At 41.3% G+C, this 26,617-nt stretch overlaps 1 protein-coding gene across 2 annotated transcripts in view; it reads right to left on the reverse strand.

Annotated features, from left to right (window-relative positions):
* The window catches only part of LARGE1 (LARGE xylosyl- and glucuronyltransferase 1), a 537,914-nt gene that overhangs the window by 282,391 nt on the left and 228,906 nt on the right, over positions 1 to 26,617 (reverse strand). The window lies entirely within an intron of this gene.

A 26,617-nucleotide genomic window follows, 5' to 3' on the forward strand; every position in this document is an offset into this window, starting at 1 on the left:
GATTTCATTTTTTACATTAATCATGAGATAACCCCTTTAAGGCATCAAATTAAGTGAGCACCCAAACAATGTGTTCTGGAACCTTGACAACACTATTGTCATTAGGACAGCCTCATGTAGGTCAGTAATGAAGAAGAGAGTGTAAACCATTGTGCCACCATACAAAGAGTACAATAGATACACAGATGCCCATGTCTCTCTCCCATTAACATTATGTGCATACACCGCATTCACCATTTTCCATATGGTACTATGATAGGATTTCACATGTAAAATTTGAAATTGTGTTTCATAGATAAACTTTTCTGCATCTATAGGGAGTGCAGAATTATTAGGCAAGTTGTATTTTCGTGGATTCATTTTATTATTGAACAACAACCATGTTCTCAATGAACCCAAAAAACTCATTAATATCAAAGCTGAATATTTTTGGAAGTAGTTTTTAGTTTTAGCTATTTTAGGGGGATATCTGTGTGTGCAGGTGACTATTACTGTGCATAATTATTAGGCAACTTAACAAAAAACAAATATATACCCATTTCAATTATTTATTTTTACCAGTGAAACCAATATAACATCTCAACATTCACAAATATACATTTCTGACATTCAAAAACAAAACAAAAACAAATCAGTGACCAATATAGCCACCTTTCTTTGCAAGGACACTCAAAAGCCTGCCATCCATGGATTCTGTCAGTGTTTTGATCTGTTCACCATCAACATTGCGTGCAGCAGCAACCACAGCCTCCCAGACACTGTTCAGAGAGGTGTACTGTTTTCCCTCCTTGTAAATCTCACATTTGATGATGGACCACAGGTTCTCAATGGGGTTCAGATCAGGTGAACAAGGAGGCCATGTCATTAGATTTTCTTCTTTTATACCCTTTCTTGCCAGCCACGCTGTGGAGTACTTGGACACGTGTGATGGAGCATTGTCCTGCATGAAAATCATGTTTTTCTTGAAGTATGCAGACTTCTTCCTGTACCACTGCTTGAAGAAGGTGTCTTCCAGAAACTGGCAGTAGGACTGGGAGTTGAGCCTGACTCCATCCTCAACCCGAAAAGGCCCCACAAGCTCATCTTTGATGATACCAGCCCAAACCAGTACTCCACCTCCACCTTGCTGGCGTCTGAGTCGGACTGGAGCTCTCTGCCCTTTACCAATCCAGCCACGGGCCCATCCATCTGGCCCATCAAGACTCACTCTCATTTCATCAGTCCATAAAACCTTAGAAAAATCAGTCTTGAGATATTTCTTGGCCCAGTCTTGACGTTTCAGCTTGTGTGTCTTGTTCAGTGGTGGTCGTCTTTCAGCCTTTCTTACCTTGGCCATGTCTCTGAGTATTGCACACCTTGTGCTTTTGGGCACTCCAGTGATGTTGCAGCTCTGAAATATGGCCAAACTGGTGGCATCTTGGCAGCTGCACGCTTGACTTTTCTCAGTTCATGGGCAGTTATTTTGCGCCTTGGTTTTTCCACACGCTTGCGACCCTGTAGACTATTTTGAATGAAACGCTTGATTGTTCGATGATCACGCTTCAGAAGCTTTGCATTTTTAAGAGTGCTGCATCCCTCTGCAAGATATCTCACTATTTTTGACTTTTCTGAGCCTGTCAAGTCCTTCTTTTGACCCATTTTGCCAAAGGAAAGAAAGTTGCCTAATAATTATGCACACCTGATATAGGGTGTTGATGTCATTAGACCACACCCCTTCTCATTACAGAGATGCACATCACCTAATATGCTTAATTGTGGTAGTAGGCTTTCGAGCCTATACAGCTTGGAGTAAGACAACATGCATAAAGAGGATGATGTGGTCAAAATACTTATTTGCCTAATAATTCTGCACTCCCTGTAGTGTTAGTTCTTATGGGAAACAACAAAAAATGGTGGGTATTATAAAAAAAATAGGTCATTTTTAAGTCAGTTTTTCGTGAGTCTGCACTGCCTTAATTTGCATCACAGTAATAATACACCGCATGATGCTTGATAAATTTGGCATATTTTGAATCCCTCCTTAATTCAGGCATTTCAATGGACTATCTGAGTAATCCAATGATGTGTTTAGTTCTCCAGAGTGGGAGAAGCCAAGTATTGGAGATCTTCGGTGAAGGTTATCCTCCATAATGCTGATAGATGATCACGCTATCACCGTATATATGTACAGTGTATACCGTATATATTTCACTTGGAAGCCTAACATTGCCTCCATGTTTTATGGCCACGTATTCTCATTTCTTGATACACATGTAAGAATACAAAGACAACAGGAGACCAAAGCCATAAAACCTTACTAGCTACATCCTTGTGCTTGCATCTAGCTCTTTAAATATGAATAGTGCTCTACCATACATATATATATCTATCACCAATATCACAATCGCCAGTAAACAGATTTTTTTTAATTCAAAGTCAGCTCCTTCTACACGGATAACTGAAGAAAAATACAGTGAACATCTTCTGAGTGGTAAGTATCCTTTGTGTCCCCTTCTATATAGCTGTAAGAAATGTGTCGCCCTCCAGCTTCTTACAGACCTCAGTGGAATACCGCCACTACTGAAGCCAGGTCCATTAATTAAAGCCACCAGTGTATTGGTAATTAAGGCTGTGGATGTGAAAGACTCTGCTCTTTTAATTTGGCTGTTTGCTGCTTAATTGATCTGTTAATTAAGAGCATGGGCCATAGTTGCTAGTTTAACGCCTGTATGTGCGTAAATGTCTGATTTCGAATAATGGCTGAACCTCTTTCTGTGCCAGGAGAGGCATGAGAGGCATTAAGGGGATGTTTACTGAGTAATTGTCCTCCTCTCCGTGACCTCCTGATTGATCCGTTAGCTAATTATGAAGCGAGCCGCGTTAGTCAGAAATCCAGTATAGACACAGTTCCTTTTTTTAAGAGAATTCTCATTCAAGTCATACATTTTGTATTCATTTTATTACTGGCCACTTCCTGGCCACGGCTCTCCTTCTGTGGGACAAGTGTTGGGTTGCGGCTGGTGATTCCTAATGACATCATGAGAACGCCACCAGGTGATTGAGGTAGGTCCTTCCTGGCTCTGTTCTTGTGAATTTATATGGCTAAATGATTAATGATCCTGATATTGACCTCAGACTTGTTCCTAACTACGCTCCTGCCTTAGGATACTTTTACACTGGCGTTTTGGCTTTCCGTTTGTAAGATGCGTTCAGGGCTCTCACAAGCGGTCCAAAACTGATCAGGTTTGCCCTAATGCATTCTGAATGGATAAGGATCGCTCAGAATGCATCAGTTTGCCTCCTTTCCGTCTCCATTGCGCTTTGGAGGGGGACACCAAAACGCTGCTTGGAGCGTTTTGGTGTCCGTCTGACGAAACTGAGCCACTATGACACAATCTGGCACAATAGAAAACGGATCCGTCCTCCATTGACTTTCAATGGTGTTCATGACGGATCTGTCTTGGCTATGTTACAGATAATACAAACGGATCCCTTCTGAACGGATGCAGACGGTTGTATTATCTGAACGGATCCGTCTGTGCAGATCCATGACGGATCCGCACCAAATGAGAGCGTGAAAGTAGCCTTACCCTTTTGACACTGTGCGGGTAGTTGTATCCCTATTTTTGACCCTGACTCCTGGTTTTATTTTGTAAAAGTGGAAGAAAAAACACTCATACGCACATACGGTATCAACAAGTTCATCACAACACATATAATAAAGATAACGTTATTGAAAACCACCCGGTGAGCAACATAAAAAGAAAACGCAAAAATGAATAATTTAAAATACATATAAAATAAATAAAAAATAAATATAAATATCAATAAAGAAATAAATATAAATAAAATACCCCCCCAAATGCTAATCAATAAGTCCCATGTACAACAAAATGGTATCTACGCAAATTACATCTAATCCCACCAAAAAAAGCCCACATACCCACATAAACTTCAGTTTAATTTTCAAATTATGTTTTTTGTGGGACAAGTTGCACTTTCTAATTGCACCACTTTGCATGAGGTTTATTTGTTTGTTTTTACGGTGTTTACGGTGTTTTACGGTGTGAACACCGTAAAAACAAACAAATAAACCTCATGCAAAGTGGTGCAATTAGAAAGTGCAACTTGTCCCGCAAAAAACATAATTTGAAAATTAAACTGAAGTTTATGTGGGTATGTGGGCTTTTTTTGGTGGGATTAGATGTAATTTGCTGTCTGACAAAGCATATCACTAGGATATGCCCCAAATGTCTGATAGGTGCAGATCCGAGAGGTGGGACCCACACCTATCTTTAAAATGGAGCCTGCAAAGTGAAGGGAGGTCCATTGCGCATACGCAGCCGTCCTCCATTCATTACTATAGGAGCTGAAAAAATAGCCAGCTATTTCCATCAGCTCCATAGAAGTGAATGGAGCAGTGACCATGCTTGCGCAGTGCCTTTCCCATTCATTTCAATGGGACTGCTGAAAATAATCGAGCGCACCACTCGGTTATTTTTGGCCCTCCCACAGGAATGAATGGAGGGCTACCGTGCATGTGCAGCACGCCCTCCTTCACTTTGTGGGCTCCGTTCTAGATAGCCGTGTGTCCCAGAGGTGGGAACCACACCTATCAGACACTGGGGGCATATCCTAGCAATATGTCCCCAATGTCTGTGGTGAGACAACCCCTTTAAAGTCCCGGCTAGCGTCGTACATGTAACTCTGGCCGGGAAGGGGTTCATAAGTCATAATTCTTGAAATGTAGCAACATAATTCTACATGTGCTATTACTGTGCAAAAGTAATAAAAAAACTAATAAAAAGATACATATTTGGTATTGCGGTAATCATATTGACCCAATGAATGAAAATAACATACTAGTTGTACTGCATGGTGAATGTTGTGAATTTGAAGTGTAAAAAAGCAATGGAAATGTTTTCTTCTTTTGTTAGAACCCCAAAAAGTTGAAATTAATACATTATGTGTACCCCAAAATGGTGTCACTAAAAATACAATTTGTCATGCAAAAAACAAGCCTTCATAATGGCTGGAAAACTAAAAAAGCGATGGCTGTCTGACAAAGCAAAAACGAACACTCCTGAGTACTTGACAAAATAGTAATTTAGGGGTTAAAATGTCCTCTAGCTACAGAATAAAGGATATATAACTGATCGGTGGGGGTTCGACCACTAGGACCATCACTATTCCAGAGAATAGCGGGTCCTGTTACCCCATCCTAATGCAGTTCAGGCATTTACACTGCTGCTCTATTCATTCTCTGTGGAACTGCTGGAGAACAGAAAAAGAAAACAAGAAAATCAAGATTAAAATCGATAATAGCACTTAGGCCTTGTGGTTCACTGTCCTGGATCTGAACCCGACCAAGGACAACATCTGCATCGAGTTTGTATGTTCCCCCCGTGTTTCTGTAGGCTTCTTCCCACACTCCAAATACATACTGATAGGGAACTTAGATTGTGAGCCCCATTGGGAACAGCTTGATGCTAAAGTCTGTAAAGTGCTGCGGAGTACAATTTTTTAAAAAAATTTGAGATTTTAATTTTGCTCCAAATCGCCCAGCCCTAGGTGCAATGCTTCATTTTTCCTGTGGTAGTGCTGTAGGAAAATTGAACACTTCCTGACAGGCTTCCTGACAGATTACAGTTATTCCCATACTGAAATTCGGGAGTTGGCTAAGACAGCAATATGCACCTTGATTTTGCAACTGGTAGCCAGCTATATAGGTCAACAATGGATAACCCATTGCGGTAATATACAAGTGGCACATTTCTTACTTATTATCTTTGCAGCATCAGTGGATCCCCGGAAGAAGCCAGATCACTGGCGAAACGGCGTTGGGTCAGGAGGAGGCTGAGAGATCTACACACCACTCAGGGTATGCTTATCATTTTTTCCTTTTAATCACCAAGTCTGTTTATCCTCACATTTGCCTCCATTCCCTTGTGGTTGGGGCTTATTGTCCTGAGGTTTCTTGGTGACCAGCATCTGAGTTCAATAATATTTCCCTGATTCCTGGTGTGCTGACCTCCCAGACCCTCCTTGGGTCCTATTCTTCTCCTTTGTGTTCCACCTTTGTGCTGCCTTTTTTACCATCATGTATGTATTTTTACATTGTTAATAAAGTTTATTTATGTTTACTATGCGAAGAATTTTGTGCTAATTTTTTGGTGATAGCATCAGTGGATGATCAAACAATACTACATGCATACAATAGGCTACTAGAAGCTTAGCCACCATCAAACAACAAAGTTGTCATATTCCAAATTTGGACTCTCTCAGTCATCTACTTACTACAGCTATAACTTTCCAATGTATTCCAGTGACTTATGATAAGGCGACTTTCTATTTTTTCCAGCAAGAATAACAATGCTGGTGATGCTATTCTTGCTGCCTATAATACCGGAGATCAGACAGATCAGCTCCAGTGTGAATAGAGACTTCAATAGATCTCAATGAGACTGATCATTTGATCATATATTGGATCGGCAGTAAACTAAAGTGGTATTCCTTTCCTAAATGTTTATGGCCATATATAGTTGGGAAAATAGGAGTTCTATCACTGTATGCTGATTGACTGCAGCTTCTGTGCTGACCTTGCTTGAGCTGAAGGATACCAGAGATGAATTCTTTGAGAACTGTGACTTTTGCAGACAACTATAATGGGTCATATGACCCCAGTTCTCCAAATAGGTGAGGATCCCAGAGGTAGGACCTGCACCTACAAGGCATTTATGGCTTATCTTGTGAAATAAATAAAAATCTTTAATAAGAGCTTGGTCATTGTTCTCCAGCCTGAATTATAGACTAATGTCTAAATAATGGAGTTTTCTTTACCATTATGAACTTAACAATCTTGGGTTCTTCATGATAATAAGCGAGTTACAGCAATGCCACTTACAGTGCCACTTGCAATAGTAAACCTCTTCATTGCTATACAAGGTCTGCGATGAACAATACGTTTATATAATTTCCATGTCAAGAGAATGTCTTAGAAATTTCTAAGAGCTCAATTGTCATCTCGAAAGGCAAATCAACGTCACTGAATTCCATGTTGGGCAGAAGTGGAGAAGACACTGCACCCTGCTGCTTTATATCTCCGAAATTACTAGTAAGGTGATGCCTTATCCAATAAGAGATATAAAGAGCTAACAGTCTGAACAGAAATATGGCTGGACATCCCAAGAAAATGCAAATCAGTCAGCATAAACGTAGCGCAATCTTGAAGATTAATGTGTTTTTGAGTTGTGATAGGAATGAGAAAGATTGCTAGTGGCTATAAGAGGTGAGGGGAACATTAACAGTTTCGATATCGAAGACTAAACTGAAGCTATATATTCTATTCCAATGTACAGATTTAATACCCAACATTTCTATTATTTAATTGAATCATCTTAAATTTAACAAGCAGCTCTGTCTTCTTGCTGTTCTGTTAGGTTAAATGACTGAAGCATGGTTCTGAAGGACACTGTCACGGTGCGGTTCACTGTGACAGTTGTGTCCGTGTATGCTGGCTGCATGCCCTCTCGCGTACTGGCTGCAGGCTGACTGCTGTGTATGCTGTTTGCTTGGGGCTACGTGCTGGCTGCGGTGTCATGTGTTAAATATGCCTATGAATGTATGTACTCCCCACATCTACATCTCAGTGCAGTTCTCGTCACTGTTGCCGTGCAGGCTGACTGCAGGAGCCCTCGCGTACTAGCTGCAGGCTCACACCTGTGTATGCTGGTTGCTTAGGGCTGCATGCTGGCTGCGGTTTTGTGTGTGTACTGTGACCTGTGTTTGTGGCTTCCATGTCAATATCTCTGTGGTTCCTGTCACCGGCGCCATGCAGGCTAGCTGCATGCACTTTGTGTACTGGCTGTGGGTATTCCCATGTATGCTGGTTCTGTGATGCATGCTGGCTGCAGCCTTGTGTGTGAACAGGTTCCGAGTATGGATGCATTTGTTGTATCACAGTGTGGTTCTGTCACTCAATATATAGATTGGCTGCCTGTAACCTCGTACTGGCTACAGTTATTCTATGTATGCTGGTTGTCGTTTGGGGAATGCTGGCTGCAGCATTCTTTGACTGGTGTGAACTGTCACTTGTGATTGTATGTTCTGTGCTTCTGGTATCCTGGTTCTGATGGTGTTAACTTTCCCTGGTCTGTTCCTATATGTGGCTAATCAGGTGCCTTCATAATCCTGCGATATCTATCTGTGAGCTGTGGGGCTTGTGGTCAGTCTCTCTTTTGCCTTGCTGGGTGTAGCCCCTTGCTGCTGACCCAGGGGGTTTTGCCATCTGCCCTCCTGTGTGGTGTCGTCTGGTAAAGCATTGTTGTTGTCTGTTCCATGTCCAGTCTGGCAGGGCCTAGTGCTTCTGATCCTGTCTGGTCCATGTCTTGCCTGCAATGCCTCACTGCTTCTGTTCCAGTCCTATGTATGTCCTGCCTTCATGAGAGGGCTCTTGGGTTTTCCGGGGGGAGGATCTCTAGTCTGTGTGCAGCACTGCCTGAAACCACCGGGTCCAGGGATCTGCTTGTGTGCTGGTTCCCGTTTGTTGTCTGATCCATGTCTTATGTTTGGTTGGGTTCTAGTCCTGTTGTCTGTGGTTCTTTGCAGGTAGCGGCCAAGTATACTAGGACCTTCCTGGAGGTGCGACCAGTGAGCCCTCGGCCCTGTTCATCCTCACCACCCGGGGCTCTGTGAAGAACGGGGCTCACTGGCTCTTCGCCCTCCTGGGTTTTGCCTCTGGTCTGCTGGTGCACCTGGTTCTGTGGTAGTGCTACCACTATTGCCTAACCTGCATATCGTTACTGTCATGTTCTTTTATTACATTTGTAATAAAGTATTCTGTTGGTCCCTGGTCTGTATCTGCCTGTATGTCGTTTGTGAGATGTTCCGGAGGTCTACCCGGGCCTCCAGTATGTGAAAGACACTCATTGATACCAAATTACCAAGTCAGTCCTGTTATGCTATAATTTCAAACACAGAAGAGAGAGAGGACCCCATATTAAAGATTAAAGTGGGCACCTTCACTACAATTCCAGGATTTGCCACCCAGAATTAAGGAATCAGCAGAATGGGTTTCTTTACTCCCTCCATACCCTTTTGATGACTCTAGTGTCAATAAACTAGTTAATCTGGAGCGTGAGATCCAGCACTGGTACGCACAACCCAACAGCAAACAAAAGGGACAAACCAGAGCTATACATCATCTCTCTAAGGGCCCTCTGGTCTGCTCTTATGGTATGTATGCTCTTGATGTATTCCCAGGGCCCATATCACCAAAAAATTAATAATAATTATGTCAACTTTGGGTCACTCTTTCATGCATTCATAGTGTCACCCAAGTTTTAAAACAATTGTAGGTAAGTAACAGGGTAATATATATGTTAACTTGATATAGAGTACTGTGCAAAAGTTTTAGTGTGTGGAAGAATGTTGCAGAGTAAGAATGCTTTAAAAAATGGAAAGTGTTAATAGTTTGAATTTAAAATTATTACATAGCAGCAAGACTACCCTAACCATACATCCAATGTTAATAACTATCTTCAGTGTCAAAGAGTCTTAAAAAGAGATGATATGGCTCCCCAGAGCACTGGTCGCAACATTATCAAGTATGTCTGGGATTACATGAAGAGACAAAAGGATTTGAGTAAGCCTACGTCCACAGAAGATCAGTCACAGTAGTTCACCAAGATGTTTAGAACAACCACCCTGCCAAGTTTCTTCAAAATCTATTTGCAAGAGTACCTAGAAGAATTGATGCTATTCTTGAATACAAAGGGTCGTCACACGAAATATTAATGTGATTTAAATATCTATTTTGCTCAATCCCTTTGCATTGTGTTAATTAATAAAAGTAAACTGTTAAATCTTCTATTTTAAAAAGCATTCTTACTTTCCAGAATTTTCCCCACACCTTCCTAAAACGTTTGCACAGTACTGTATTTTACTTTCTTACATTCTTTATTTTAGAAGAATGTTATATTGATGTGCTGCCTCAAAAGCAAAAATAAACTAAAAAGTTTGACTTAAAAGCACATTCTACCCATCATCCAATTTTAGAGGCCAATAAAAAAGGAAATGTGAAATTATCCTTCATAGCAAGAATGATCATATCAAAAAATATCAGGGTAAGCTTCTTATTTTTACACAAAAGCTTGGCTCTTAGGCATCCAAAAATGGACAATATAAGTGTCACACTGAGAAGAAAAATGGCCTCTCTGACTGAAGTTTTGTAACTATTATGCAAGATAAACTTTAGGCTGAAAGACCAGGAAATTGAGAAATTGATCTCAACAAGATATCCAGAAAGGACACAGGGGTTGATGCTGTGTTCAGCAGAATTTATAATGCACCGAAGAATGTATAACAAAGTCAAAATGTTATAATCAACAACTTTAAAGGGGTTCTCTAGGAATTAAAAAAATGAAAATACTTAAATATTATTTTATAATAAATAAATTCACAATTTCACAATTCAAGAATTAAAATTTTTTGTACACTCAAATACGATATTCAAAATCATTACAAAAAAATTATAAAAAATATATAAAAAGTTTAAATCACCTCCTTTTCCGTATAATAAAAAAATAAATACATAAATAACAAAAAATATAAACATCATGGGTATTACCACGACAGAAAATGCCTGTACTATTAAAATAGAAAAATATTTTTCCAACACGGCGTATGGAAAAAAGGGTCAAAATGGCCAATTTACAATTTTTTTATTGCTTCTCTTACCCAATTTCTTTTTATAACATGTGATTAAAAAGTCATACACAGTTCAAAGTATGTACCTATACATATGAGGTATCATAGTAATTATAATGACCCAGAGAATGATGGGCATGCATCAGTTTTGCCGCAAATGAAACGCCATGGGAATAAAACCCATAAAACGGTGGAGGAATTCATTTTTTTTTCCAATTCCACCACATTTGGATTTTTTTTACCACTTCCCACTACATTGTATGCACTAATAAATGGTTGCATTCGAAAGTACAATTTGTCCCGCAAAAAATAAGCCCTCATACAGCTATGTGAACAGAAATATAAAAAAGTTATGACTCAAGGAAGATAGGGAAGAAAAATGAAAATGCAAAAAAACCCAAAAAAACCCTCCGGTATCCTAAGGGTTAATGTCTTAATATAATTTTATAACACTCTGGGGGACATTTACTAAGCATGTTGCACCACAATTATGGCATAAAATAAATAATGTTTAAAAAAATTGTGTTTTGATTTTCGCCAAATATATCAACAGTTTTCTCCAGAATTTTTACCTTTAAGAATGCATCACGCCAGAAATGAGTTATAAATGTCAAAGTGGGAGGGTCTATCAAATTGGCGTCTATTACGCCTCATTTATTATCCTCTTATCGTTGGAAATGGCTCAAATTGTTGCGGACAATTAAGCCAGCTTATGTGGTGGTGTTTTGTGTAAAAAGTCGCATTTATGGCAGAAAGATGCAACTTTTTGTCAAAAAAAGAAAAGAAAGGTAAGTAATAAAACAGGATGCATTTATTTTAATCTAATATAAATCGGCTAAACAACATGGTTTTGTCAGTAAATTGACATTCAACAAAAAAATATCAATAGCAAAAACGTCTCGAGTCTGAAACAAAAGTCGCAATTTACCAGTGGAATTGTTTCAACTATGCATCAAAAGTTGCAAATATGCATCAAAAGTTGCAAGTGGAGTGTAATAATATTACAGGTTATAGCTACTAGAGAGGGGTTGTTGATCCAGGGAGTTAGTCTGATTGCCTGATTGCAGTCGGGAAGGAATTTTTTTCCCCGCAAGTGGGGAAAATTGGATTCTACCTCACAGTTTGTTTGTTTATTTGCCTTCCTCTGGATCAACTTGCAGAACTGGCTGAACTGGATGGACAGATATCTTTTTTTAACCTTATAAACTATGTTACTAAATCCCATGTATTTACATAAAGTTAAAGGATACAGTTCTGTCCACCTGCAGCAACCACTAGGGGGAGCTTTGGAGCTTGCTGCATACTGTTTCATTATTGAGTTGAATGTATAATAAGCTTTCAGTATGCCCTTACTCTCCAGATGGCTGTAGGCAGACAATATTTTATGATTTAACTGTATGTCTACTCGAGAGATTAGGAGCATCTACTGATCATCCATTCTGATGCTGGTCACTTCTACTGTTCATATGTCTTGAATGTTAACCCTTCCATAGTTGACAACAACTATGGTCCTTTTAGATCAATGGTATAGTCTCCAATAACAATAATAAATATAGATCACCTACTGTATGTGAGTAATATTGTGGCTGATCATTACTGGAAGTAAGTGTTTTATGAACCCTCGCATAGCCCAAATCTTGTGCCTGTGCTGTATTAGTCCAGATGTATAACTTCAAGCTCCTGAGAGCTAATGCAAAATCGGTAACAGGGCTATCAACCCACAGTGTGTCATTCATAATACAGGTGAATTCTTACATGGCAGAGGAGTCTTTGAGCCCCCTTAGACATCTGGTCCGAGTATGACTGGTTCCTCTAGATTCCTAATATCTACACCTCTGTATCAGGCCATACAAAAGGATGCATAGGCAGAGGGAGCCTAGAAGCAAAAAAAATTAACTGGGGCCTAATGCTTGTGTTGCCAGCTGGAGACCAATGCTGGGTTCTTGTCATGTAACCCTACCATCTTGAGATACAATGAGATGGAACCCTCCCCAACTCCCGTACCATCCTTTGTAAGAGAGATTTGCCCATTTCCCCTTCACTTGTTTGGTAATATTGAAGACAGTGATAGGAGGAGCCCTGAGCAGATTCAAAAAGCCCCTTTAACAGGAGCACAAGAAAATTACATGGGCTATATTGGAATACCTAGCATAGAAGAAGGGCCTGAATTTATGATGGGTCCCCAGCAGGACTAAACAGCGGTTATGATCTAAAGCAAAACCCTACAGACCAAATCTGTGCATAATATCTGACTATGACGAAAATTCAGCTATGAGAATGTATGAAGCGTGAGCTGCTTTGTAGCATATTTATATGGATGTCAGAACAGCTCTGCTTCATAGTACATAATAGCTGACGGAGCCATTGTTTTCCCATGAATTACTGCTTTAGACAAGCTGAATTTTCTTTCTTCGGCCTTTCAGTAATCAATATAAGTAACATATTTCCATTATCATAGTTGGTTGCAGTACAGAAGCTCAAGCTGCTCATAGATGCAGATTATTACTCATCTTGAACGTCATTGCACTGGTCAGTTAGAGAAGGTTATATATATCATGTAAATATCATTATATCTGGTCTATGACTACTTTGTTAGCTCTAATGGCAGTATAAATCTATATATGTCCTATTTGTTGTGAATTTAAATTTCATCCATTGAACTGTGTTATCGCCCATTTCAGGCATTCCTTGGACCAACCAAAGGACATGATTCTGAGAGCCACCATCCATCTATTACAGAACATATTCAATGCTTTCAGAAAGTCTTCCTTCAGACTCTTTAGCTTTATTCACTATTTGTTATGTTGCGGCCTTGTGCTAAAATAAAATAAAAATCAAGTTTCCTCCAATCATTTTGCACTCAATACTCCATAATGACAAAGTAAAAACTAAATTTTTGAAATTTTAGCAAATTTATTAAAAAGGAAAAGATAAAATTTTGCCTGGACATAAGTATTCCGACCCTTTACTATGACACATGAAATTTAGCTCTGGCTCCCATTTATCGTCATTATCTTTGTTTCTACACCTTGATTGCAGTTCACCAGTGGTAAATTCAGTTGATTAGAAATGATTTGGAAAGTCACAACCCTCTACGCAAGGTCTCACAGCTGAGATGCATATCAGAGCAAAAACTAAGCCATGAGCAGGAAAGAACGGCCTGTAAAGTTCAGAGACAGGCTTATGTGGAGGCACAGATCTGCAGAAGGGTACACAAAAATGTCTGCTGGATTAAAAGTTCTTAACAACACAGTGGCCTTCATAATTCTTATGTAAGCGATTTGGAATAACCCTGACTCTTCCAAGAGCTGCACTCCCCCCTCCCCAAATCAAACTAAGTAAATGGTGAAAATGGCCTTGGTAGGAGAGGTGACTAATGACCCATTGGTCACTCCAGCAGAACTCCAACGATCCTGTTTGGCAGCACTCCACCAATCTGGGCTTTATGGCAGAGTCTAATGAAACAAAGATGGCCTTTTTGGCCTCAATTCTAAGCCTAATGTTTGGAGGAAACAAGGCACAGCCAATACCATCCCTACAATGGAGCATTGTGGTGGCAGCATCATGCTGTGGGGGTGTTTTTCACTGGTCAGGATTGAGAGACAACCGAATGGAGCAAAGTACAGAAATATTCTTAAAGGAGTTGTCCAGAGCTGAACCTGGACATAAGTTCTCCTTCACTCATTTACCATGTCTGTGTGCAGCATTGGAGCATTTCTTGCTGTGATGCTACCCCTTGCCCTGTGCTGCATCGCACAGAGGAAGGACTGTTTCTTTACTACTGGTGATGGGTATTCTAGGCAGATACTTCCACCTAGCAGTGAGCCCGGTTACGTCACCGACCCAAATGGGTGGTCTTTAGAACAGCCCTAAACTGTTTTACAGGCTAGGGCAGCGCTAAAGACCACCCATTAGTGCCAGTGACTTCATCGGGGACACTGCTAGGAGGAAGCCCCAGCCTAGCATACTGAGAAAAAGCCGGGTACGTCACCGGCAGTAAACAAGCAGCCCTTGTCCTGCGCTATGCAGCACAGGGTAAGGGGGAGCATCCGAGCTAGAAGTGCTCCGATACTCTACTCATACATGCTAAATGAGTGAAGGGGAGCTCATGTTCAGTTTCAGCTCTAAACCCGGACAACCCCTTTAATAAAAACATTATCCAGAGTGCTCTGGACCTCAGACTAGGCTGAAGGTTTACTTCCAACAAGACAACCAAGTCAAGACAATACAGCAGTGGTTTAGGGACAGCTCTGTGAACATCATTGAGTAGCCCAGCAACAGCCCTGACTTGAATCCATCGAATGTCTCTGGAAAGACCTGAAAATGGCTGTCCACTGATGGTCCCCATCCAATCTGACAGAACTTGAGAGGCTCTGCAGAGAAGTATGGCAGAAAAGCCTTAAATCTAGGTGTGCAAACCTTGTGGCATCATACTCAAGAAGACTGGAGGCAGTAATCGCTGCCAAAGGGGCTTCAATTAAGTACTGATTAAGTCATCTCCAAATGGGGTTGTCTTCTGGACCTGGACTTTTGGGGCAGACGGTCTTCTGCTAATCCGGTGGACCAGTTCAACTATGAGAGAGACTGACTTTAGTGTTTTTCAATGCAGATCCCCATGGTCACTACTTTATTTTACATATCTCTAGTGCTGAGAACCTTCAGAGACATTTATATCCATATTTATGACTGATATTAGTATGGGATCTCATAAGCTGTATGTTTCTAATCTTTTTAAAGTTAAAGGCTATGTACACGTTCAGATGTTTTACAAATTTTTGGCTAAAAATCATATTTTCAATTGGCCTTTTTTTTTTTTTTTTAAGTTGAGCCATTCTGCCACAAGGGGTTAACTGTTTTTCTAATTGTGTGACTAGTACTTTCACTTTGTGCCCATCATCTAATAAACCTTATCTCTGCTAAGAGGTCATAAACTTATTTAAGCCACATTCTTATCAGTAAGAAAAGGAATGAGCTATAATGAGTGTTTATAAGGTCAAAGAGCAGAGATAAGGAGCCCGTCAGCAACCCAAATAACGGAAAAGACAGAAAACCCACAGGCTGCTACTAGAGCATGTCAGCTCTGTACAGAAAATAGGGTTCCATATTTTTAATAAAGACCAAATAAAAAAATAATTTTTAGCTCAAAATAAGTACAGTGCAATAATGAAAAAAAATTTCCCTCAAATGTGTACATACCCTTTAAGGGATTATCTGCTTTGGATAATCTCCTTTCATAAGAAAGGTCCCCAATGATAAACCAGTCACAGAGTCTCTCACAGCAATTACATTGTACATAGCAAAATATTCATTCAATGTTACAATAAGATTTCTACATATTAGCAATGTGGGGCTATTATTTCCATTTTCAGGAAAGGTGTGAGCTATATCTTAATTACCGTTGATGAAGATAGTAGATCATGTAAATATAAATGAAGTAAAAGAAATAGGGGATTGATATGGTTCAGATTATACAGTTTTGAAGAGTGATTATCCCTGGTGTTGTATAGGGCTTTATCAATGGAAAATTGTGGAACAAGTGGAGTTAACCTTTAAGTAATATATATTTAATGGAACCAATTAGCTCTTGGTCCTCAAAATCTGCACCATGCGCCTCTACTTACTATACACCATTTATAATACTGGTGTCTTCTTACGGAGCATCAGGGCCAAGGTAAGATCTCTACCCCATATAGCCACATCGGTGATTATAAATGACAATACATGATTGTAGTGGGCATACATGCCATAGAAAAAAGTTACACCCCTACTGTTAGTGGTTCATTTCACCACACCATTAGTACCACCAGGTGCTTGTGGAGGGGTAAGACAGATTTTATGCAGAGGGGTAGCCCTATACAGGCAAACACAGCACAAAGAAAATGGGTCCCTTAGGAGCTGCATGGGCAGCCTCTGACATTCTTCATAGGATCATGCCCCCTATCTTTCTTTTCAATTCACTAAAGTCCCATGTATCATTTGTCATCACTTTGGACTCATCATACTTCATCACCTCTAATTAGCAAGAAAAGCTTGAATCAATCAGAACAATGATCGTTTTTAAAACATTCACTTTCCAGGCCATGTATTGACTACGAAAATGTTTTTGTCAATGAGTGCATCTATTCTTAACACCATTTCGCCGATACGTGTATTAATCTTAAGAGCCTGTTAGCCATACATGCTCAGTTACAGAATCTAGCCAGTCGTAAAAATTCTATACAGAAGGAAATTTCTAAATGCAGTCCTAACAAATCTACAATGGTTGATTACAGAGAAAAGTATCTTGAAGCGGTTCAACATATGTCTAAATTAGAGCTGAAACAATTACTTGATTGAATAGAGTAATTTGACACCAAAAAAATCATCGATGCAAATTTTTTGCATCGAGGATTCGTTTGTGTCATGTGACCATTAAGCGGGAGTGAAGCGCTTGCTATTACTTACTGCTCCGTGGTCACACGCCGGCCTGTACCGCGCTGCACTGGATCCTGACACAGGTCATAGTGCAAATAAGCGCGCACTATTACCCGACGCTGTGTGACGTCAGAATCCAGTGCAGCGTGCGGAGAAGAGGAAGGAGCTGTGGAGCGGCGACCTTACAGGAAAGGTAAGTATTTTATTTCACTGGTGCTGGGGACATGGCACTGAAGGGGGACAGCCGGCAATGGATGGCATGAAGGGGCAGATGGCACTGGGGGACATGGAGGGGCTGATCTGATGGCACTGGGGGACATGGAGGGGCTGATCTGATGGCAGTGGGGGACATGGAGGGGCTGATAATAATGGCACTGAGGGACATGGAGGGGCTGATCTAATGGCACTGTGGGAGTGGGGGACATGGAGGGGCTGAACTGATGGTACTGGGGGAGTGGGGGACATGTCAATGGATGGCATGGAGGGGCTGAAGGCACTGGGGCAGTGCAGCTGAAGGCACTGGGGTGGGAGACAGCTGAAGGAACTGGGGGAACGGAGCTGATGGCACTGGGGTGGGGGAGAGCTGAAGGCACTGGGGAATAGTGGAGCTGATGGCACTGGGGGAACTGATGCACTTGGGCTGATCGCACAGGGGGGAACGAAGGGTGTTGGGGACTGATGGCAGGGGGTCTGATGAGTTTTTATAAAGGAATCTATAATTTTTTTCTTCTATTAGATTACTTGATTAATCGTAAAAAATAAATCGATAGAATACTCGATTACTAAAATAATCGTTTATTGCAGCCCTAGTCTAAATTCTTCATTGTGTTGGAATCATCTCCTTTAATCATTACCTCCTGCTCTTGTATATTACCATTGTATTGCATAGAATTTCACAAATCGTGCACCAGTCAGAATCTCAGGATGGTTCTGATTGTATGGGCCGAAATGTCATGATGGAATGCCTTTCATAAAGAATAAGGTCTCCTAAAAAAGCATATATGTTTTTTTGTTAGTCATATTGGCCAATGATTTTTCATGGATAGCCAAATACATGATACCATTGACCTGCCATTCACTACACAAAATACTGCTCCACCTGTATGAGAAGAAAGCTCGCTCATCTCCTCCCCTTGTCTTTGATGTTCACCATCTTTAAGTTCATCATCTATAACAGAAGGCTGCAAAATGCCGCTTCCCGTTGAAGAAAGAATTCCAGCAGCGCTGCCTGGAGGTAATTTAAGGATAGCAAGTCCACTGCTGAGCTGAACGTAAGAGAAATAAATCTGAATAAATTCCCAATAAGCTGCTTTATCTTTCAGAAAAAAGTAAATAAGTTATAAAAGTAGCTGATGGGATGCATAGTCTGGCTTGGTCCTTCTAACACTTGCTATATTACATGAGAATGACGGAGATAGGCCATTCTCACATAATGTGAGTGTGAAACCCGGGATTTTCAAAAGGACATTCAGGCCTTGATTTATGAACAAAAATCCAAAGCAGTTTATTCTAAACTTTTCTTGTTTCCAACACAAAACAATTACATGACAAAAAGTCTATTATTTGCACAACACAAGCCTTAACCTTCAGGTTGTTGCATATCCACAGTGTAGCATCAGGACTCTCCACAATCATCTACTACCCTGATTGTTGTTCAGCTTAGACAAGAGATTCTCCCACAATCCTATGCAGGTTCTCTGTATAAAAGTCCGGAGTTTCTGCTGGCCTTCCTCTTATAAGGTCAGAGCAGACATACCCCGTTGCAGCTCGTGCAGGTAAGTAACACATATTTAAAACATATTTTAAACACATGGTTTTCACATAGTTTCATAGGTTCAGATACACAAGTCCAGATGGCAAAACCATAATGTGTGGAAAAATAGAGCGTTAGGTGGCCAGCCTTATAAGAAAAGAAAGCATGCGCGTGGCTTACAGGGAAGACATGCCTATGTGAGCTCCGCTCTGACCGCTGACATTTCTCCGTCTTAAGCGCCGTTCCTCTGGCTCCATCAGCTCAGTGCACTCATGCAGGGGACACAGGAGACTACCCGCGGCAAGGGAAAGTCTAAAGTCCCGGGTACACCGGCGCCATCGCAGACCTTACCAGAGATCTTTAGAAACACGAGGCACTCCATCATGGCGGATCAGGCCACGTCCCCGACAAGCCCGGCCTCCTCTACTGAAAGTGGACCGCACCTCGATCCTGAAGTATCGCACACAGGTCAGGTGGACTTATACAAAAATATTGCACTGAACTTTCTCAAGCTGTTACAGAGTTCTCCCATCAAATACAGGACCTGGGAAATAGGGTCTCTGACTTGGAGTCCAAAACAGACGAGATTTCGGACGCCATGGGCGCCGATAGGGAAGACATTGACTCCCACACCGCACAATTGCAGGCACTCGAACTAAAACTTGAAGACCTAGAGAATAGGTCTAGGAGCGGGAACTTAAGAATACAGGAGACCCCCTTCACGTCCACCTCCTATCCTAAGTTTTTTTATCCTCAGTACACCAGGTTCTTCTCCTCTACATTTCAAACCAAAAGCAGAGGAGTAATCACCTTATTATGGAATTTCTTCCCATTCCAAGTCTCTCGCTCTATCACTGACCCTAATGGCAGACATATTATCTTACTAGGTGAATGTAGAGGACATACCATATGTATTGTGAATGTATATGCTCCAACTGATGAGCCAGTTACATTTCTCACTCAAATGCACCAACTGTTTGAATCCCTTAACTATGATGAGATGCTGTGGGGTGGCGACTTTAATTTTGTGATGGATCCTTTTTTGGACCGTTCTTCCCCACCGCATACTCCATGCTCAGTCTTACAAGGGGTCCATATCAAAAAGGCATACTCCACGCTGCAGATACTTGTAGAGAACACAATGGCCCACAAAGGAGCTATACCTATTACTCCCCCGCCCATCACCTATATATGTACCCGTATAGACCTCATCCTAGCTTCCACATCTCTTCTTCCATTTATGTCATATTGCAGATACATTGTGGCTTCCTGGTCGGATCACGATATGGTTATGGTTGACGTCACCCTGCCCACTCCTACCGGTCGCCTGTTTACTTGGAGACTTAACTAATCACTTCTGACTCGGCCTGCTGTTCATGATCGGCTCCAGGAAGATATAAAAAATGTATTTTCGGACAATGTTAACCCAGATATTGACCCTATAGTGGTTTGGCTGTCCCAAAAGGCATTTATGAGGGGGCAACTGATTAGGGAAGCTTCCCATTTAAAAAAAGAAAGGAACTCAACCCTTCTAACTTCTAGAAGCAAAGCTTAGTAAATTCGTCCGAGCTCATCAGAGGTTACCCTTACTTTATTTGCTCAAGGCAGTGAAAGACACCAAAATGCAAATAAACCTGATTCTGTCAAATAATACAGAAAAAAGCACTCTGTTGGACTGCATCGTATTATTACAAATACGCGAACAAACCTGACAAGATGCTATCACGTCAATTAAAAGCTAAGCAAAAAATGTGTTTCAGATTCGTGACTTCCAACCCAGAAGTAATTTATGACACTTTTCATGCCTTTTACCAACAGCTCTATGCAAAACTGGGAGCTGGTCAGGGACAGACCGATAATACCTTTTTAACATCCATCCCACTTCCACGGGTATCTCCTAAAACGTTAAGTGATTTGGGTAGGGCAATTGAGGTGGAAGAAGTAGAATTTACAATTAAGGCCTTGAAGTTGGGGAAAGCCCCTGGCCCTGATGGCCTTTCAGCCCTTTTTTATAAAAAAAATTGCTCCTGTACTAATCCCACATGTCACCAAATTTTGCAACCATTTATTGAAGGGTAATGTCCCCATCCTGCCTATCCTGATTTTCTGGCCGCTAACATCACAGTTATTACCAAACCAAAAAAGGACCCCCTATCACCATCCAATTACAGACCCATATCCCTTTTGAATCTAGACACTAAATTTTTGACATTCATTCTGGCCCGACGCCTCAATATTCTCCTGACCAGTCTTATACATAGGGATAAGGTGGGATTTATCCCTGACAGGGAAGCGCCCGATAACATCCGGAAATCTCTTAATATAATACAGGTAGCTAATAAGAAGGCAACTCTGTTAGCGATTTTGGCCCTAGATATAGAAAAGGCCTTTGACTCCGTCACATGGGAATATCTCTATAAGTTTTGCAAGCTATGGGTATAAGAGGCCCGTTTTTACAAGTGGTCCATTCCCTTTACTCCACTCTGGTAGCTTACCTTAAACTCCCATCTACGCACCCAACCCCCATTCAGATCCTTAGGGGAACACATCAGGGCTGCCCCCTCTCCCCTGCTCTATTTGCCATTGCGATGGAGCCCCTCGCCATTCATATTAGGAATAACCTAAATATTGCAGGCCTTAAGATAGGAGGTACCAAATATAAACTTGCTTATTTGCTGATGACCTCCTTTTGTCCCTCATTAACCCTCTAATCACTCTCCCGAACCTTTTACAACTTCTGAAGTCCTTTTTGGTAGCATCGGGGCTTCATATTAATCATAGGAAGTCTGAACTCCTGTTATGTAATACTCCCCCCACCCATTAAAATCTCTTCTCTTACAGAACTTTCCCTTCTCACACCGGCCCACCCACATTCCATATTTGGGTACCTTCCCAATTAAGCACCCTAAACAAACTTAATTTTCTCCCATTATATCGCAAAATCAGGGAAGACCTTAAAACCTGGGGTTCCTTGCCGGTTTCTTGGATTGGTAAAATACACATAGTCAGAATGGTGGTCCTACCCAGGCTTTTATATCTGTTTCGGACCCTTCCGGTTCGGGTACCAGTAGAGATCTCCGGAGTTTATAAGCAGAGGTGATGAGATTAATTTGGTGCAATAAACGTGCCTGTATCTCCCGTACTACAATGTGTCGACATACGTCACAGGGTGTTCTCTCATGTATTAGAAGAAAAGACTGGCACTCACTATGTCTTCTGCAAACTCAGGCTTTTAATTGTCACATGTAGGTCTTGTCTCTATGCTTTAGGGGATGTGATGTGGAGGGTACAGTCTATCACACCTGGTGGTCCTGTCCACTAGTTCAGCAATTCTGGAACAAAATATGTTGATTGCTTTCCTCCGTATTGGACTGTGCCTATCCACCTTCTCCCTCTCTTTGTCTCCTTGGAGACAAGCCCTCATGGCTGACATTTTCCAGATTTAAATTGTCCCAGCATATATTATTAGCTGCCAGAATCAATATTGCCTTTAAATGGAGGTCCAGCTCCTTGTGTTTTCAAGCAGTGATAGACAGGATTAAAAAAATCCTCCTATACGAGAGACTCTCAGCCATTCGTATGGATACATACGAAGCATTTGAAAAGTTCTGGGAACCATGGTTGTCCTCTTCCCATTCAGTAGATTTTCGATATAGTATGACATTGTAACCTCATGGAGGCCCTATACAGTCACATACAGATATTCAAAATCAAAGGTCACTAAGCTTTTTTACTGCTTTATTGTCATATTGCACTGTTATTTTTATTATCACTGTCTGATCTCCCATTGTAATTGCTGTCATGATTTTATGACTTTGCTTGTACTGTACAAAATCTGTACGTTTTTCCATACATTGTTCTGCATTTATGATTCTTTTCTCATTTAAATAAATCTTTGAAACATAAGAAAAGAAAGCAATAAGAAACAAACACACATTCACACAGGGGTTTTGTGTGTTTTGAGAACTTATATCACAACCAAGGTAACAAACGCATGTCAAAAACAAAACTAAATATTCACCTCTTCACAGTTCAGGGCTGGTGCAAGGATTTTTGCCACCCTGGGCAAAAGCTAATTTTGCCGTCCCCTTGACTTCACCCATTGACCACACCCCTTTACCCGGCCCTTTGTCAGCCACCTATTGCATGTAACATTTAACTATGGTCATGTACCCTGTGCCAGTCTGACTATGGTCGCGTACCCTGTGCCAGTCTGACTATGGTCATGTATATATAATATCCAGCCATTGTCTGCCACCTAGTACCATCCCAGTGATGCCAATCACTCTGCGCTGTTCAGCAGGTTGGCACACCAAACACGAGCAGTGCCGCCTATTCACTGCCAGGTGCCATTCAGCCACTGTCTGAAATCCTGTGCCACCAGGGCAACATAAAACAGTATGCTGCCTTGTGCCCCCCTCTGCCAGTCTGGCACTGTCCTGCACCCTGTATCATTCATAGACCTTTAGAAAGTCTGTGCCACCTATTAGGCTCCATGTGCCACTGCTGAGCACTCTGTGCCAGTCAAAATCTATGGCCCCTAGTCAAGCAGCAGGTGTGCCCTGACCCCTGTTCACAAGTGTGTGCCACTCTGCTGCCAGGTTCTGCTCCTCGCTTGTCTCCAGGTCCACATTGCCTTGGCTCCTGCCAAGATCGTGTGTCTTCGGCGCTTGATCCCGCGAGACCCACCTCTGGAGGTCACTGGTCTCGCGGGATTGCGTGCCCGAAGTCAGGGCTGGTGCAAGGATTTTTGTCAAAACAAGCGAATCTACATTTTGGCGCCCCCTTCCCCCATCATTTCACATTTCTGCCCCTCATGATTCATGTCCATTTTCTGCCCCTCATGATTCATGTCCATTTCTTGCCCCCCCCCATCATTTCACATTTCTGCCCCTCATGATTCATGTCCATTTCTTGCCCCCCCATGTGCTAATATCATAGTACCATCCTCTCCCCCTGCCCCCTAATGTGCCAGTATCAAGTGCCTCTCTCCTCCCCCCTCCATGTGGCAGTATCATGGCGCCAATAGCCCCCCCTCCCCTGTGGCAGTAAAGTAACAGTCCGGTATTTAAGAAAAAAAAAAAAAAACACTTTCAGAAGAGTTTCTCCTGGGATTCGAACTCAAGACCTTTGCACATTAGAGGTAAGACATTTACCCACACAGCTATGAAAGCTGTCTTGCCCGGTACTTAAAAAAAAAAATATATAAGACTTCTACTGTAGGTAACTTTGACACATCTATACACATAACAGCTGCCCCACTGTGTATGGATGTAGCAGAGCTGGGTGTGTTGGGGCAGCTGTCATGTGTATAGTTGTACACTAGGTATCAAAGTTACCTACAGTAGAATACTTTTTTTTTATTTAAGAAACTGGCAAGACAGCTTTCATAGCTGTAAGGGTAAATGCCTTGCCTCTGATGTGTAAAGGTCGTAAGTTCGAATCCCAGGAGAAACTTTTCTGAAACACTAAATGAGATTTAAATACACCAGGGTCTCGTAGCTGTGTGTCACACGTGCTGCTCTCTCTGTGACTGAACAAACTCATACTCATACTCGCAGCGCATCTGGCCGGCAAGTACAGGAACAGAAGGAGTGAAGTGAAGGAGATGATGTCAGATGGATCACAAGGGGGCGGGACACAGATGGCGGCCGGTGGCCTAAATAGCTGATTGCTGCCTGTCCAGCTCTCATCCCCACGACCACCTAGATATCTCCTGTGTAGTGATTGCCACAAGTGAAATGTAGCATTACACTATGGCCATTCAGATGACTGGTCATCCATGTAATATATGGACCGCTGAAGTCCACCGGAGCTCATAAAGGAGGGTTCCCAAACACAGAACAATGGAACAATCCCTTTTTAAGGCAATAGCTACTACAGAATAATTAGAAAACAACAGTCACAGAAAACATATAGATTTGCGTTCACTATTTAGTGATCCTATGTGGTAGGAAGTACCCTATATAGTGAGATACCCACTCAGTGTACATAAGCATACACGAACAAAGGATAAACTGAGACTAGACGGGTATAGTAGAAAAAATATATACATATACTTTATTGAGCAATACATAAAAAATCATTATTTAATGAGTGATATATCACATCAGATAAAAAGGTGGACTACACCTGAGGGGACATAGTATGATTACATACAAAGAAGGGGACAAGGAGGTCAACGCTCAGCTATACCTCAGCTAAGATTCACAAATAGCTAGAGAAAGTGCAAGTGCATATTTCAAAGCTTGTAACATATATATATATATATATATATATATATATATAGGACCTGTTTCACATGCAAAAAAGTTCTCCACATATATCACAAATATTTACAATTTATGCTGATATATATACACCTGTATCTCCACTGCCAGTGCATCAAATTAGGAAATACATGTGTATAGCGCACAGACCCACGTACCGTGGCTCTCCTGAGTTTGGACTGTCTTTACTATATGGGTACGCAATGTTATAGTGTGAGGCTCCTCCTTGCTTTGTCAGCTTATGATCTGCAGCATGATTCAGCTATGTCTTTTTTAGTGCAGGAATGATTTTAGTGACTATCTCAGATTTTTTGACTGTATCTATTTAGACATGGTCACTCAATTGTTTGATTTCTAGGGTGCATTTATTGGTATGTGCGTGTCTTTACATTGCTCCACTTGGGCACCAGTAGGTATTTTCATCTGCCCCTGAGGCAACATGCACGTTCATGCATCCTTATAAGACTCTGTTTCTACTTTTTATAATAGATGATAACATGCACACATGCGTTTCTTTGCTGAGTTGAAGGCACTAGTCCCCTTTTCCCATGTGGTTCTGGGTCTGTGCGCTATACACATGTATGTCCTAATTTGATGCACTGGCAGGTGTATATATATCAGCATAAATTGTGAATATTTGTGATATATGTGGAGAACTTTTTTGCATGTGAAACAGGTCCTATATATATATATAACAAACAAAATTTGTTTGACATTAACAAACAAAATAAGAGAATTCCTCTGGTGACGGTATACACGGAAGACAGTTCACACATTCGACAAATCATTTTGAAACATTGGTCGGTCTTAAAATGTGGACATGAGGGGATTGAAGAATTTCATCTTCCTCCCCTCATGTCATACAAAAGAACCAAGAACCTCAAGGATAGACTTATTCATACCGATATAGGTCCACAAAAAGAACAGGGTCAAACTTTTTTGCATAGGCCTAAGTTGGGAAGTTTTCCATGTTTACACTGTATCAACTGTAGATATATGCAAAAGGGGAGTTTCTTTGTACATCCGCAAACACATAAAAAATATTATATAAAGCACTTCTTAACATGCGAATCTTCGTTTGTCATATACATCTTGTGGTGCCCATGTCAATTACTATACATCGGTGAGACCTCATGGGATTTTAAAAGTAGAATTAATCAACATCGTTACACCATCCGCAAAAAACGGATGGATCTTCCAGTCCCAAAACACTTTACTGATGTGGGTCACAAGGAGAGGGACCTCAAATGTATGTTGGTGGATCATATCCCCACTCCACGGAGAGGTGGAGATAGACATGCTCTACTTAAGAGATGTGAGATGCGATGGATTGCCAAACTCAATACAGTAAAACCTCAGGGATTAAATGTGGACTATAGACCCTGGTTATTGTCTTAGATGTTTGTGCCTCGGATTCTGCTCTCCTGCTTCTATCGGGAATAATATGTGGTTGTGCCCCCTGTTCATTGAACAGGGTGATTTTATATCTTATATA

This window comes from Bufo gargarizans, chromosome 2 (assembly GCF_014858855.1).
Source record: "Bufo gargarizans isolate SCDJY-AF-19 chromosome 2, ASM1485885v1, whole genome shotgun sequence".
In the NCBI taxonomy this organism is placed as follows: domain Eukaryota; kingdom Metazoa; phylum Chordata; class Amphibia; order Anura; family Bufonidae; genus Bufo; species Bufo gargarizans.